Below are 17,110 nucleotides of genomic sequence, written 5' to 3'. Positions count from 1 at the left end.
TCTACCTTAATTAAAGCTCAAAAGCTAGAGGACTGGTTGGCTATCACATCTGAAGGTTCCTGTTCTACCTGGAAGATAAATTGCTACAGTATTTCATATAAGAGCTATTCAAGTGTGATTTCTAAGCATGGCCTCGCCCCTCAGTATTTTTATAACGAGGAGGTTTCAAATAGGGTACAAAATAACTTATCTGGATAGTCTCAGATTGTGAATGTAAGTTAAGAAACGAAAAAACTGTTTGCTGTCTAATGTGTGTGAGGTATCTTTGGAAGAGCAATCCCCCCGCAAAGAATTAGAAATCTGTGTAGGCGAGGCAGGGAGCATGGTGGGAAATATAGTGGAGGCCTAGACCTGTCTAGCCTCCACTTTTCCACTCCTTTGAAAAAACCACTGGATTTCACACATTTCCTCTGAGCCTCACCTCCCTCCGATAAGACAGGAGGGAGTTCCATTAGAGTTTGTGGCTCAACTGGCCTCTACTTCCAAATGTTGCTGAGACTAAAATAATGTTCCTTAAGCAACCTGGCTCTTCCTTTGAGATCCTGAGTGAACTGCTTGGGTTCCTGACACAGGTGCACACTGTTGGGAGGGGTACAGTGTAATGGTTAGAAACATGCCCTCTGGTGCAAGTCCTGCCTCTTCCACTGGTTTGCTTTGTGGTGTTGCCCAAGTTATGTAAGCTCTCTGGGCCTCTGTACATTATCTATAAGCTGAGGAGGATGGCACCTACCCTGTCTGTAGTGAAAAGTCTGGAGCTATTCCATGCAAGGCCCTGTAACAGCTCTGCACTGAGTAAGTGTGCTTCTGTGTATCAGCATTATTGTATATGCCCACTGATGTCCTGTTGTATTTGAGTTTTAACTGCAAAAGTATTTGCTTTTCTGTAGATTACAGCGTTGTCAGATTCACACCATCATTTGGTTGTTGTTGTTAATCCTCACCAAGGATATTTTTTCCATTGATTTTTAGAGAAAGTGGAAGAGAAGGAAGGAGGGGAAAAGAGAGAGAAACATTGCTGTGAGAGAGACACATCGATTGGTTGCCTCATGCACGCACCCCGACAGGGACAGGGGATCGAACCTGCAACCCAGGTGTACATGCCCTTGCCTGGGAATCCCATCCAAGTCTCTTCGGTGTGCGTGGGCTGACACTCTAACCACTGAGAAACACTGGTCAAGGCTTATACCATCTCTTGAGGCAGGTCTCTCACTGCAGTGTGACTCCTGGGGAGAGCAAGTTCTGGTTGGGTGGGTCTGGGAAGACTGGAGTATCTGGTTTTCAGACATGCTGCCATGTGATGTGGATGCTGTTGGTCTATGGATTATATTGTGTAGCAAAGTTTTAAAGGACACTGATTAAAACCTACTTAACAAAGAACCAGAAATGTAAATACAGTGGTGAAATGATTTGGAAGGAAGAAGGAATGTGATCTCTTTCTACTGGGCAAGCATGTTTTCTTAGTGTTGCATTGAGTGTCTCTGAACTGATGATATGAAAGAAAAACAAATACTTATAAGGACATGGGTATACATTCTTACCAATTGATGAAAACCTTTCATACTATAGGGCGACGCAGTTTGAAGTTGATAATTGCTAAAATGCTGAGACAATCTCAGGGTGTGAGTAGATTCATAGGAATTGGATGTTACAAGGACAACTTTGATATTCCATCCTATTTGTTTTCTGTGCTTTTGCCTAAAATTCACTCATTAAAGTTGTTGGAACCACTGACTCTCCTGTCCTCTTTAGAAATTCAGTTTAAATAATCTGAAGTACATTTGCTTCCCAGGCTGAGATTCTGTTTACTTTGCATCTTTCAAAGGGTCAGTGCCCTTTTCTGAATATTTGATTGGAAGCCCAGAATTCAGATTGATATCTGCTTGGCTGACTCATGGCTGAGAGAGCTGTCACTCATGGTCATGACTGTCTGCCTCTGAAATAACTCCAGAAGCCCCTGCTGCAGTAAAACTTAATGAAAGGCGACAAGCATTAAACAAGAAAACGAATGAAACCCACAAAAGAGACACCAAGCAGAAGAAAGGAAGGCCCAGCCGGCCAGGCAGACAGGAAGGCTCTGCCCAGCACCTGGTGGGCACCCTGTGTGCTTGCCCTCTTGCTGGGGCTTCTCTGTTTTAGAGCTAATAGTTGGGAGAGGGGCAGGAAGAATGCAGATGTCCTTGAACTGGAGGCTGGAGAAAGTGGGGGTCCCCCTCCAGTGCTGGGTGACACTTTTTTTTTTGACAAGGACTGAAGAACCTAAAATGTTGGCTTCAGGCTAAGGACTGCATGCAGGTAGGCTTTGAAGGGAAAGCATTCTGCCCTGTCGTTTTTCTAAAGCACACACCCAGGGCTCACAGAGATCCTGCCTTCCTCGTCCAGACCCCTTCCCTCTGGACATCAAATAGGACCACCTGGCCCTCTTCAGAGCAGTCTCTGAGACACTTCCAGCCCTGCCCAGTCATTATTACCATTTATGGGAATGAAAGCGTTTATGTCTAATTAACAGATATCACGGTAATAATTCCAAATCTTTAAGCATCACATTAACTGTGCTGTCATGTTTTTTACATGATCAGAGCTTTAAACTCTGCCTGAAATTTTTTGAATTTTATAGTTAAATGTGTATTTATTATTTTTGCTCATGATTTAATACAAATAAAGGAAACTTTGCCTTCAGAGGTTTAGCAGGCATTTAAAAGAACAGGGTCATTTGGGTAATGACTACCAAAACCCCAACCTTCACTCCCTGGAGACTGGCCTTCCAGAAACCTCAGGGCTCCAGAGCCAGATGATACAGAAAGAGTCAAAATCACTCTAAGATCCACCCAAAAATGCTGTTCCTTTGGTGGTAAAGGAGCAGTCCTCTGTATTGCAAAGCTGATGCAAAACCTCAAAGGAAGATGTTGGAGCTGATGCAGGCTAGCAAGGCACTAGAATCTGCCATGTGCCAGACACTGCTCTGTGCCTTACTCCACAATTGTTTCATCAGTTCATTTGTCTTCAGAATCAGTCAATCAATAGGAATTTTCATCCCTGTTTTACAGAAGACTGTTGAAAAAGATGAGATGACTTGGACACACTAAGTGCTGCATAGGGGTTGACTATTAATACTGACTTTTAAGCCCTAGCAGGTTTGGCTCAGTGGAAGGAGTGTAGGCCTGGGGACTGAAGGGTCCCGTGTTCGATTCCAGTCAAGGGCACGTACCTACATTGCAGGCTTGATCCCCAGCCCTGGTTGGGTCATGTGGGAAGGCAACCAGTCGATGTGTCTCTCTCACATCAATCTTTCTCTCTGTCTCTCTCCCTTCCACTCTCTCTAAAAACCAATGGAAAATATCCTCAGTTGAGAATTCAAAAATATTGACTTTTAAAACAGAAAGAGTAGTTTCTATGTGATGGGAGAAACCTATGTGCTTCAGGTCTCCCCTATTCTGAGTTTATTTTCCTCCCTGCCTCTTTCCAAAAAAGACTGTCTTTCCAAAACACACATCAGGACATGCCTCTTCTGTGCTTAAATTCCATCTCTGGCACCCCATTGCCTATGGAATAAAGGCCAGGCCCTTCATCATCTGTCTGCTGCCAGGCCCTTCATCATCTGTCTGCTGGCCAGGCTGTGACGTGTTTCTCCGTGACACAGGCTGCAGGCTGTGCCTCCAGGGGAATGCGCATGCTGTCCCGTCAGCCTGGAGTGCTGTGCTGTGCCTGCCCCATGCTCTCTGTTCAAAAGCCCTGGCTTACCCCCTTGTGTACTGTTCTATTCTTCTGTTCCCACTTCTTGTAACTATTTGTTCCCATCGCCCCGCCTGCCACCCAGCCATCCCGGGAGCAATTCTAGGCACTTAGCTTTAGCAAACGCCTACCTTTTGAATAGGTGGTGAAAATAAATGAGTAAGTGAGTCAAGGTATTTGATGACTCAATCTAGTGGATTTCAGCAAATGAAATTAGTCTTGAATGTAGCACAGTCTCAGTTTGGGCTGGGATGGGCAGTTCAGTGCAGATAAAACAACGGCATGAAGTCCCCTTGGCCCAATCCCCAGAACCCAAGGTCTTGGAGGTTGGGGAGAGTTTCTTGGCATCCAAACTCCTGTCTCTCTCATCTCGTTTTTAATTTTGCTCACTCTGAATTTCCTGAATCCCTTCAGAGCTAATGACAGGACAAACCTAAGCAAGTGTGAGTGCCTGCTCCCATGGTACCTTCTGTTGAGGGGAAAGGGCCCCTTCTTCCCCCCCACTTCCTCCCTCCTTCCTAATCAGTCCCCTCGCCCCCCCACCAAGCGGGGCACTCCTGTGGCCTGCTCTCCAAGCACACTGTGTGGGGCCTTTCATATCTCCTCCTCAGCCGGGACATCGCTAGGCTTCCATCCAGACACATCAGCAGACAGTTTCAGATTTATTTCATAAATTAAAGCAAGGTAACTGTTTCCAAATATTCAGAGACAAACTCTGGACCTGCGTGCGGCCCTGACCAGGCATCTGTGTGTCCAGTGGGTGTCCAGGCACCAGATTTTCATCCTCCTCCTTTAGCAACTGCTGCTGTGCTATCCCGAGCCAAACAGACCCTGCTCTTTTCCCTGCCTGTTTGCCCTAAGTTGCTTTTCTAATTTCTCTTGGTTAGTGGCTTTATTTTATGGACTTTGCTTAGAGGTCTGTCATTACTTGAAGGGGACTTAGAGAACAATTACTTTGGGTGAGGTTTCTCCCCTTCTCTAGACATTTGCATGGTTCAGCCTTGAAGCAGAGTGGAGTGCTTTTACTTTGCTTGAATTCCAAGCTAATGTGACACTTTGTGGACTTCCTCTTGTATTCCCTATCCCCATCAAACTGTGTTCTAAAAGTCTTTCTGCTTGTGACTATTAAAATGATATATTTTGGTTATAGTTATTGTATTGAGATGTGCCTGAACTTCTAAAGGAGAATGAATGTTGATATATTTGTATCCTCAGTGCTTAACATATGAAAGTTATTCAATAATGTTCTTAAAATAGATGACTGAACCAAAAAAAAGTAAAAAACTGATTGTGAAACCTCCTTTCCTATAAGAATCAAGAATAGGGTTAACAAAGTATTGACATTTTAGAACCCAGGCCCTGTTCTCAAGACCTCTTGAAATCCTAAATCTAAAGTGAACCTGATGAAATTTACCTGATTGTATACACTTCTTTCCTATTATCTATGATTTTTCTCATTTTTAAACATTGGGACCACCACCTCACATAAAAACTCTTTAGATTTATTTTTTTATTTAATATGTTGATTTCAAAGAGAGGAAAGGAGAGAGAGGGAGAAATAGAAACATCTGTGATGAGAAACGTCGGTTGCCTCCTATATGCCTGGGGATCAATCCTGAAACCCAGGCATGTGCTCCAGCCAGAATCAAATTGTGACCTCCTGGTTCATGGGTCAACGCTCAACCACTGAGCCGCAGCAGCAGGGGTTGTTTAGATTTCTTTATTAATACGTACTTATTAATTATTGTCATCATTAATTATCTATTAATTAACAACCCAAGCAATATATAATTATTAATTAATTCAACAAATAATCTTAACTGCTTGTTGCCATACACTGGGCTAGGCATTGTAGATAAAACAATGGAAAAGATTAACATGGTTCCTACCCACATTGAGCTTAAAATCTAATGGAGAAAGTAATGAAGAGAAAAGGCCAGTTATCAAGCAAGAATTACACATTTTGGTGAGTGTTATGAAGTTAATAGGAACTGAAGTAGTGAGCAGTGGTGGGGAGGCACACATGGAGTGTAGGGGAAGGTCTCCAGGGAGGGCAGGTGGAGGTAACAAGTGGAGGCAAAACTACTTACTGACCTTGCAAACCCTGGGATTTGGAGAAAACGTAGACCAAGTCTCCGGCCAGGACCCAGTACATGTGCTGTGCTCAGGAGCTGACAGATGTGGGGGTGATCATTTTGTGCCTTCTCCCTGCTCTCTGCCTATTAATCGGGTCTCCTCCTGATGGTGCCATACTCAGTTCCTCCTGGGTGCCCATACATCTTCTTGAACACATGCTGGCATTGTCAATAGAAAGCCCTCCACCAGCTCCATTCAGTCATCCTCCAGGCCCAGGAAGACTGCCCTGGAAACTGGATGAAATAATGGATCAAGAGCAGGTTTGGGGGTTAGAGAAGATCTCCAGTACTACAACAGAGAAAAGAGGGGCTGCTCAGGTAAGAGTGGGGTAAGATGTTTAAAGTTCCAACCTACCCCTCCTGGTGGCCCTCCTACATCAGAGTGTCAGAAGAGAGAGAAATTTAGGATTCCTCCCCACTAGGTTTCCTTAAATGGGCAGCATTCCCCCAAAGGGAACTAAAGAAGTGTTCTCTCCAGATTGGCAGGGCTGGTGACTGGACTGGGGCTGAAAAATGGGAGGAGTTTCAGCAGAGCACCCCCCATCCCTGCCCCTAAACCAGACAGACTGGAAGCCCCGCCTGAGTAGGCTCCATTATGGCACACACACTGCAGAGTGGCACAGTGCTCATTGTGTACCTGCTCAGCTCCAAGTTCCACAGGCACAGAACAGAATTCCCGGGGTGCAGAAACCTGTGCTGTGTACAGAAAACACAGGCTCTCTACCAGACTAGCAAGGCCAGGGGAGCAGTGGCCCCCTTTCTCTTCGGTCCCTGTGCAGATTCTTGCTAGTCAGCTCATGCTCTTACTGGGGACACTGTCAGAGGATCAGACTTTTTTAAAACACAAGCCATTAAGCCTGATGATGATTCCAGCAGAGTCGAGAAGTCTGAGCGAAGACGGGAGGGAAAACCCATCATCCTAACACCAAGTTGGGGCATCTCAATTAAATTTCTGCCAGAGTCAGGGCAAACCAAATAGTGAGTAGCATTGCTAGTGTGAGAGAAAAGCCTTAGAAACTATCTGGAGGTTTGTATGTATGTATGTATTTCTGCCTATCTAGGTAGAAATGGGTATTTGATGACAAAAGTGCTAGATGAAAACACATTTTTTATCTTATCTATACTAATAAAAGGGTAATATACTAATTAGACCAAACATCTTCCAGACGTCCTTCCAGACAAAGCCATGGTGGCGGGGGCCAAGGCAGAGGCAATTAGGGGCTATCAGGCCAGCAGGGGAGAGCAGTTAGGGGGCAATCAGGCCGGCAGGGGAGCAGTTAGGGGCATCAGGCCAGCAGGCAGAGGCGGTTAGGGGTGATCAGGCAGGCAGGCAGGCAAGTGGTTAGGAGCCAGCGGTCCCGGATTGTGAGAGGGATGTCTGACTGCCAGTTTAGGCCCAATCCCACAGATCCCCTAAGGGGTCCCGGATTGGAGAGGGTGCAGGCCAGGCTGAGGACCCCCCCCCCCAGTCCCATCCATGCATGAATTTTGTGCACTGGGCCTCTAGTAGATAATAATAATTTACATGACTCAGACACCAAAAAGTGTGATTCCCGTTGCCTCTCCACCCAGTTTCCTCTTTTCCAACAGGAAATAACCACTTTGATAGTTTCTTTTTTAAGGCAAATATTTTTCTTCACCCAGGAGCCCACTCATATTATTTTCCCTGTTAGGGGGCACGTGTAGTAACATATCACACACACATGGCTCTGAACTTTGCTTTACTTACTTAACATACTTTGGAGAACTCTCCACTTCAATATCTAAAGAATGTCCTTATTCATGTTACGGTTGTGCAGTACTGCACTGAATAAACTGACCATAATCCTATATAATAAAAGAGAAACATGCAAATTGACCGTACCTCCGCTACACCCACAAGCCACGCCCACCAGCCAATCAGGAGCGAGTATGCAAATTAACCCAACAAAGGTGGCGGTTAATTTGCATACACAGCCACCGAATGGCCTGGGTCCTGGGAACATCCTTGGGACCCAGGCCACTCCTAGCCTGTAGGCCCACACTTAGGCCCTGAGCGGCAGGGGTCCCAGAACACCCCCTGGCCACTCCGGGACTATGGGTGCAGCCGCTTGCGCATGCTCTGGCACCAAGCGACAGTTCGGGTCCACGCCCCCAGCCCGGCACCCACGATGGGGCTGGCTGCTGGCCTCGGGGGTGTTCAGAGACGGGGATGTTCCCGTCCCACCCCCAGCTGCTTGCACATGCTCCAGCGCCAAGCGGGGGTTCGGGTCCACGCCCCTAGCCCGGCGCCCACGACAAGGGGCTGACTGCTGGCCTCTGGGGCGTGTGGAGACCCCGGTGGCCGCCACTGCGTGTGGCCCAGGGGACCCCACATGCCCCTCAGCCCAGTGCCCATGATGGGGGGTAGGGCTGGCTGCCGGTCTCTGGGGTGTGCGGAGACCCTGGCAGCCACCACCGGGTGGTGGGGACACCCCTCTAGCCCAGTGGATACAACACACGGGCCACTTGAGCTGCAGAGGAAACACCATTTTTAAAAAATATACATATTTTATTGATTTTTTTACAGAGAAGAGGGGAAAGGGCATCATGGAGTTGGAAGTTGGAAACATCAATGAGAGAGAAACATCAATTAGCTGCCTCCTGCACACTCCCCAGTGGGTATGTGCCTCCAACCAAGGTACATGCCCTTAACAGGATTCAAACCTGGGACCCTTCAGTCTGCAGGACCACGGTCTATCCACTGAGCCAAACCAGTTCGAGAGTAAATACCTTTTCTGACTGCTCATTGGCTAAGCTCCCTGTATGCCGCCATTTGCAGTGTTCTTGGTAACTTGGGTTATAAGAATCCAAGAAGGTGATCTAGGGTTTTTTCACCACACTCCTGGAGGAAAAAATGAAGGCCCGCTGCTGGAGGGGCTAAGAAATGTCATATCCTGCCCTAGCCGGTTTGGCTCAATGGATAGAGCCTCAGCCTGCCGACCACAGGGTCCGGGTTCAATTCTGATCAAGGGCATGTACCTAGGTTGCAGGCTCCTCCCTGGCCGGGGCCCAGGTCAGGGTTCATGCAGGAGGAAACCAATCAAAGTGTCCCTCTCACATTGATGTTTCTCTCTGTCTCTCCCTCTCTCTTCCACACTCTCTAAAAATCAATGGAAACATATCCTCAGGTGAGGATAAAAAAAAATGAAAGAAAGAAATGTCATATCCTATGAAAGACACATCTTGAAAATGCCTAAAGAAAGTTGTCATTTTTTCACAGTGAAGGGACTAGAGTCCATGTTGATGAAAACACCTTGGGGGCTGCAGTGGCTGGCAGTGGCTGCAGCAGCGGGGTAATGGGGCTGGCGCCTTCCCTTGATCAGCCCGGTTGCCTCCCGCAGAGGGAGGCCAGACTGCGGCTGACATCTCCTGAGGGCTCCAGTCTGTGAGAGGGGGCAGGCTGGGCTGAGGGAACCCCCTCCGGCACGAATTTCATGCACCGGGTCACTAGTTTATTATAACACTAGTGGCCTGGTGCACAAAATTCGTGCACATTAAAAGGGGATTAATTAGAGGAAATAATTTAATATTGCAACTTGCCCTTTCTCTATAATAGAAGTGTCAGAGATGAAAGAAAATTAGTAAAATGTATATGAAAACCTTCCTCCTGTCAGAGTCTGGGGTGTATCATGGGACCCAGAGTCAAGTTCCCGCCCACCCACATGCGCCTCAAAATCATGTGAGACCCAGACCTGGCTGCCCCCCCCCCCACATTGGGCTAGATCCAGACCCGGCCAGTCCCACCCTTGTCAAGCCCTGCCGGACAGGGGGCATAGCCTCAGGTCCCCTGGCCCAGCGCCAGGATGGGGGGCATGGCCTGAGGTTCCCCAGCCCAGACCAGGGCAGGGGGCATGCCTTGAGGTCCCCCGTCAAGACCCTCTGGGTGGAGGGAATGGCCTGAGGTCCCCCATCAAGCCATGCCAGGCAGGGGGGGGGGGGGGGCACAGCCTCAGGTCCCCCAGTCCAGAACCAGGAGGGGGTGCAGCCTCAGGTCCCCCATCAAGCCCCACCAGCAGAGGGGTGCAGCCTCAGGTCCCCCATCAAGCCCCGCTGGGCGGGGAGTGCGGCCTGAGTTCCCCTGACCCAGCACTGGGGGTGCACCTTGAGGTCCCCTGTCAAGCCCAGCCAAGCAGGGGGGCGCAGCCTCAGGTCCCCTGGCCTGGTGCTGGGGTGGGGGGCGTGGCCTGAAGTCCCCTGTCAAGCCCCACCTGGTAGGGGGCGTGGCCTGGTGCTGGGGCAGGGGGAGCAGCCTGAGGTCCTCTAGCCCAGCACCAGGATGGGAAGTGCACCTTGAGGTCCGGCCTCTGGTCCCCTGGCCTAGCACTGGGGTGGGGGGGCACAGCCTGAGGTCCCCTGTCAAGCCCCACAGGGGCAGGGGAGGGTATAGCCTCAAGTCCCTGCTGATTGCTCGTTAAGGCTCCTTATGGGAACTTGGCCTCAGCTGTGGGTGCAGACATCTTTGTGATGGAGTGATGGTCTATTAGCATATTCCCTCTTTATTAGATAGGATGTAGGTTATATCCTGTCTTTTACCATAACCAGCAAACTTCCATAAGTACAGTTGTTTGTGGGCCAGTTTACATATTTGCAAGTATCTGTAGGATAAATTCCTAGAATTGAGTCAAGAGTGTGCATGTATTTGTGATTTGAATGCCTAGGGGTGGCCATTTGCTCTCCAAAGGTTGAAACATCTAACAACCTCACCAGCAATGTCTGAGGTGGTATGCTGAACAATATTGGGATTTTTGCCAATCCCATTAGTGAGAAATGGCATCTTGGGTAGTTTTCATTTGCATTTATCTTATTTTCAGGGAGGTTGAGCACCTTTTCATGTTTAAGAACCACAGGGCCTGAATAAGAGTGAGGGACACAATTTAAGGAGGCATTAAGTTATATGAAATTCTCAGGATCTTAAATTTTGTGCCTTAGCCACCTCGCCTGCCCTATTGGAGACCCAGCCCCAAAGAGCATGTACCCTTTTCACCCGGAACCCTTTCCATTCCTTGTGTGTTATCTCTTTTTATGTTGAGTTGTTGATCTTTCTTAATTTGTAGGAAATGGAAGAATTTTTTATTATATAAATTGCAGGGGTTTTTTTTGTTTTGTTTTGCCTTGTTTTTAGGTAGTCTTTGACTTATGCGCATGGGGTTTCATTACTTTTGCCATGCATTTTTTTAAGTGGTGAATTTAGTAATATTCACTTTTATCAGCCTAGAATTTGTGCCTTAGAAAAAATTTCTTCTACACTCCGAAGTAAAAGGAAAAATTCTGCTGTGTCTTCTTTCAGTAATTGGCTCTATGCTTTTACATTTTTACATTTTATATTAATCCATTTGGAATTTACCCTAATGTATCATGTGAGGTATGGATTCAATTTTATTTTATTTTTTTCAGATGGCTACCCAGTATGCTTTTACCATAATAGAATAAATCTTTCCCATGCTGTTTTGGGGCTTGCTCTTTATTACTCTTGGTATGTATGTAGATATGTCTGTCTGTCTGTCAGTATGTATGTATATGTGTATGTATGTGTGCGGGCTTCCTAGTCTATTCCATTAGTCTACGTGTTGAATACAAGAACATACATTTTGACAGAAATAAAATATTCTGGCATTTAAATTTATGCAAGGTAAGCTTGCTCTTTGCTTGGAGCTCAGGCACTCATGGACTTCAGATGCAAATGGTTCTTTGTTTATCACTTGGAAAAACCATCTGTTTTTAGGGGATTTAGAAGACTTCATATTTACAATAAGTTTTTACTTGATTGCAAAACTTATGTTTTATTAATTTTTAGGACTGTATGGCAGAAGTCACAGATATGAAGAGTACTCCAAATGACAAAATTGGTAGATAGATTAATTGAAAAACACAAAAAAATTGTTCTGCTTTTCAGAACAAAATGGGGGGAGGGGGAGGTGGATCGCTGGTACCATTTTCTGTCATTTAGAAAATAGGCAGTATCTTCTATGCGTTTTATTTTATACAGATCCTACCAAGTTTTTTAGATTAATCAACCCATCTCTTGATGGTTTGAAATTTACATTTTCCCCTACTTATTTCTCTTGTTTTGTTTTTGCAATTATCAGCAAAAGGCTAGTAATTGTAGCATTTAAAGATATAAACCTGTCTCCTAACCAAATCCTGGAAGGATGGCGGGAGAAAAGACACTTTTTGCTTTATGTCCAAACTCACCCAAAAGGACTAAGGAAGGAAGATCAGTATTAACCATGATTGTTATTTAAAGGGAGTGAATATAATCATATATGTAAAAAGAACTTGGATTCAAACATTTGGTATCCAAATACTAGCCTTGTTTTCCCAAAACTTGTACTTGGCAAAACCTTAAAGTATGCTTGTCAATCTTGTGAGAGCTAGGAAGAGCTTTTCCTAGGTGAAAAATCTTTGTCTTTTGGATTTCAAATCAGTTTCTAAAAGCCTAATCAAAATACTTCATACATACAATGAGAGGTTTCAAATATACAATGTAAACAAAGTACAGTGTCTGGTGTTCCAATTGTGCTTAATGTGTTCTTGCTAATATTTCTCACTTGGTGAAAAGGAAAAAAAAAATAGTTTTTTAAAAAATAAATTTTTAAGCCCTCTAAGTGAGGCTAGAGAACATGTACTATTTTGTAAGAAGTATGTGTCTTGTCACTTTTCCAGCTCTTATAGATTATGTAGCACAGTATCAAGTAAATGTGACTTGAATATTCACTTCTAGTGATGACTTTTTTAGCTGATACCTTTAGAAGGGCTGTTTAGTATAACTGGTTAATAGTGACATCTAGTGTTCAGTACTGAAATTACTGTCCTTAAAAGCAGCTTCTAAGGAAACTAAGACTGGAGATAGACTAAATAGGCCAGAATTAAAATAAGTGGAAGTGGAGTGATGAAGATAATAACGGGAAAATTTGAGTTAGGAGGGTGATGTCTTCTTTTTTTTAAAAAAAATATTTTTATTGATTTCAGAGAGGAAGGGAGAGGGAGAGGGAGATGGAAAATCAATGATGAGAGAGAATCATTGATTGAGGATCGAGCCCGCAACCGTGGCATGTGCCCTTGACTGGAATCGAACCTGGGACCCTTTACTCCACAGGCTGACGCTCAACCCACTGAGCCAAACCAACTAGGGCGAGGAGAGTGATATCTTCTTGATGACACCACCAAGAACTGTCAATAACACTTGAGGGATATTGTGTATGGACATGCAAAGTAAACCGCTGTTTGCCCTCAGACTTGGTTCTGAATCCAGTTTTTTAGTTCAGTCCTCCTTGACCCTTCCCAAATCAGGTGTGTGTTGAACTTGACTAACCAAATTACCTTGAGCAGGTCCCATCATTTCTCCGAGACTCAATCCCCTTAAATATAGAGATGCTAAGACCACCTCATTAAATTCTAGGAGAATTGAATGTTGTTTGGTTTATAGGTCCTGAGCTCAGCTGGGGGGCAGGGCATTATGAGAGCAGTGCTGCTGATGGCAGTGAGGTAGCGACGTGTCTGGGGCTCATTTGCTGTACCTTGATGGGGTAGCAAAGGCAGACGGGGCCAGGTGTAGAAATTTTTTAGGAGATTGCAACCAGATCATGGGAACAGTGAGCAACGAGAGCTGTGTCCTGATGTGAACAGAAAATGTGGCTTGTATGAGGCTCAGAAGTGAAGGGAATCATTCTGCCTGAAAAGACACTGGGGTTGAGAAAGCTACTGCCCAGCTGACTTGGGTGGGTGCGGGAAAGATGGGAGGAAGTGTCAGGCAGCCTTGGGAAAAGTGTTTTGCCTGAAGAGCCTTAAGAATGTAAAGTGCAGCCGTAGCTGGTTTGGCTCCGTGGATAGAGCCTGTGGACTGAAGGGTCTTGGGTTCAATTCTGGTCAAGGGCACATGCTCGGGTTGCAGGCTCAATCCCCAGTGGGGGACATGCAGGAGGCAGCCAATCTATGATTATCTCTCACTAGTGGCCTGGTGCATGAAATTCCTGCATGGGGGGGTGTCCCTCAGCCCGGCCTGCACCCTCTCCAATCTGGGACTCCTCGGGGGTTTAAACTGGCAGTTGGACATCCCTCTTGCAATCCAGGACCGCTGGCTCCTAACCACTCACCTGTCTGCCTGCCTGATTGCCCCTAACCACTCTGCCTGCTGGCCTGATCATCCCCAACTGCCCCCCCTGCTGGCCTGATCACCCCCAACTGCCCCCACTGCTGGCCTGATCACCCCCAACGTCCCCCCTGCTGGCCTGATCACCCCCAACTGCCCCCTCTGCCAGCCTGCTCACCCCCAACTACCCCCCTTCCCCAGCCTGATCACCCCCAATTGCCCTCCTTCTGGCCTGATTGCCCCTAACTGCCTCTGCCTCGGCCCTGCCACCATGGCTTTGTCTGGAAGGACATCCGGAAGGTCTCCTGGTCTAATTAGCATATTACCCTTTTATTAGTATAGATTATTGATGTTTCTATCTCTCTCTCCTCCTCTCCCTTCCTCTTTAAAATCAATTTTTAAAAAATGTAAAGTGCAGAAGTGATCACTTACTCCGCCACTCACAAGCTGGGTCTCCTTTGTCAAATTTCTTGACTATCCTGATCTCCATTTTCCACACTGTAACATGGGCTGATAATGGCGCTCACCTAGCAAAGATATGTGGATTAAATGAGCAGATGTGTATGAGGCCCTTAGACACACCAGGCCTACATAGTGAGCACGCTCTGTTAACTCTTGTTGCTTCTCGCCATGAAGGGAGGAGACAGAAGCAGAAGATTTATTTATTTATTTATTTATTTTATTTTATTTTTTTTTTTTTAATATATTCTATTGATTTTTTAATTTCATTTTTTTTTTTTTTTACAGAGAGGAAGGGAGAGGGACAGAGAGCCAGAAACATCAATGAGAGAGAAACATTGATCAGCTGCCTCCTGCACACCTCCCACTGGGCATGTGCCCGCAACCAAGGCACATGCCCTTGACCAGAATCGAACCCCAGACCCTTCAGTCCGCAGGCCGACGCTCTATCCACTGAGCCAAACCAGTCAGGGCAGAAGCAGAAGATTTAAAACAAGACAAACAAAATTCTGTTCAGCCCCTGGACACATGACTGATCCTCCTTGCCTTTCTACCCTATTCCCTCTGCCTAGAAATCCTTTTTACCCTCCACCTCCCACTTAGGTTTCCTCTGGGAAGCATTTCCTGGCTCTAGGGATGGGTCATCATTGCTCTTTGTACTGTGACCCAGTCCCCACAATTTCTGGTTTTGACACAATTTCTGCTCTCATTAGATTGTAGTGCCCATATTTGTTTTCATATCTGACTTCCCTGATAAACAATGAGCTCCTTGAGGAAGGCCTGACAGAGCTTTAAGTACTTAAGAAATGTTGATAGAATTGAGCAATATGAGAGAGAGGAGAGGAGAGGAGCAGACAGAGCGTACAACGTGTGTGGCAAATGTTCTTTGAATCTGGAATGTGTGGATTTTATTGAACTGCTCTTGCAACTTTTTCTGTATGCTTGTATCCATCCAAATACAGAATTGGAGGGGTGAATGAAAGATTTGCCCTGTTTTCTTTTTTGCATTTAAAGCCTTTTTTTTGCAGGGGGAGGGCTGGAGAGTATTGAACTAGGTTCTGAGACCTGTCGTGTATTTCCCCTTCCTTTCCTGACCTCCCTGGGCTGCTCGAGCTGCTCAGAAATACTGTCTGTGTCCAAATGAAGAAGCTGTCCTCTCTGCCTGCACAGCCAGTACCCGAGTTAGCTCTGCGCAACGGGGATTCCACCTGTCATTTAAGAGAGAAACATATCCCTCTCCTCCTAGATGTAAACACTGCTCTTGACATTTCTTGGCAGCCACAGTGTATTTCAGAATTGGAGATGAAGAGGGATAACCTTGATTTTTGCAAAGAGGAAACATTGAAACAATCCAGTAAAAAATGCATGTTCAGTTCAGAGTGGGGAGAAAAACTATACATTGTCACTCCCAGGCCCCCTGCTGGGCTGTTGCAGAACTGCTGCCTCCCAGGTCACTTGTAAAAAATTCCATTCTCTATTCTTTAAAAAGGCATAAAAGGTGACATGTTCAAAGCCATCTCCTATCCTATTCCCTTCTACAGCAAACACTGCGTAAATGGTTAACATTTCTATTTAATGAAACTACAATGGACAAATGTAATTTCAAAATGAAAGCTTCATTGCAAATGCTCTTCAAGTTCTTCTAATTTATTTTATTTTATTTTTTTAGAAGAAAGAGCCTGAGGCAAATCCTAGAAGTAAAGACTGCCACGTATCTCTTCTGTTATATGGGTTTCCTGAAGATCAGATGCTTTTTTCTCAATTGTAAATCTGTCTCTCATATCATCATCCAAGGCCAAGATGGTAGTTTCTGAGATAACAGACCTTTTGTCAACATAAAAAGAAAAAAAAATGTTCCTAAGAAATAGAACTTTCCAACAGTGAAATGGCCCACTTCATGTAGTAATGCCTTCCCCATTAAAAACAGTGTGAGTGCCAGTAAATGTATGATAAATGGGTGGGGGGGGGGGTGAGGAGGAGGGGAAAGGGGCAAGCACATTGAGAGATGTGCAGGCAGAGTGTGGGCAAACTGATAACCTGGTGCTGAAGAAGAGTAATTAAACTGAGTGCAGGTTTGTATTGTGGAGCAAACGCGAGTAAAGACCACTGGAGTCCAGACCAAATTAAAATTTAGGGAGCCTTTATTGCCGGCCGGCGACTGTCCCCTCTCCACTCAGGGAGATCAGAGAGCAGCCCCGACCCTTTGTGTCCAACCGTATTTAAACCCATTCACTACATCCTGTTTTCTGCAGAGCAAACAGTCTAAAACAATTTAAAACAAAGCAGTTTTCCTTAATTAAAGAGCCAGCCCTATCTCACTGCTGGCCTTGAAAACAACACAGTTCTATCCAATTAAAAAATGCACCTGGCATGGCATTGAGAGTATGGGCATATCTAGTCTCTGGCCTACAAGGTCAGACAGCTAAGTTTATCTTTCTCATTATTTAAGCAGGCTAGAAAGCAAACTTTTTTTTTTTTTTTTAGAATAAGAGTTCGTCTAAAAAAACAGCAGAGAATTCGAAACAGTAGTTTTACAAAATAGGGGTTAGCCTTCTCACTAGGAGGAAGCATGCTCAAAAATTCCCACTCTCCAACAGTTTGGACAAGACCATCTCTGGATATCTTTCAGTCTACGGTACTGTGAACCAGTCATTCTGAAGAAGTCAGTGGAGCGTCT

At 45.7% G+C, this 17,110-nt stretch overlaps 1 protein-coding gene across 1 annotated transcript in view; it reads left to right on the top strand.

Moving 5' to 3' along the window:
* The window catches only part of THSD4 (thrombospondin type 1 domain containing 4), a gene marked incomplete at both ends in the record, with an annotated part of 709,334 nt that overhangs the window by 302,581 nt on the left and 389,643 nt on the right, over positions 1-17,110 (top strand). The gene's annotated exons all lie outside the window — the stretch shown is intronic.

This window comes from Plecotus auritus (genome assembly GCF_963455305.1).
Source record: "Plecotus auritus genome assembly, chromosome: 1".
NCBI classification, from domain to species: Eukaryota; Metazoa; Chordata; class Mammalia; order Chiroptera; family Vespertilionidae; genus Plecotus; species Plecotus auritus.
Note: the sequence above shows the minus strand (reverse complement) of the source record. Positions and strands in the feature narration are given on the sequence as shown.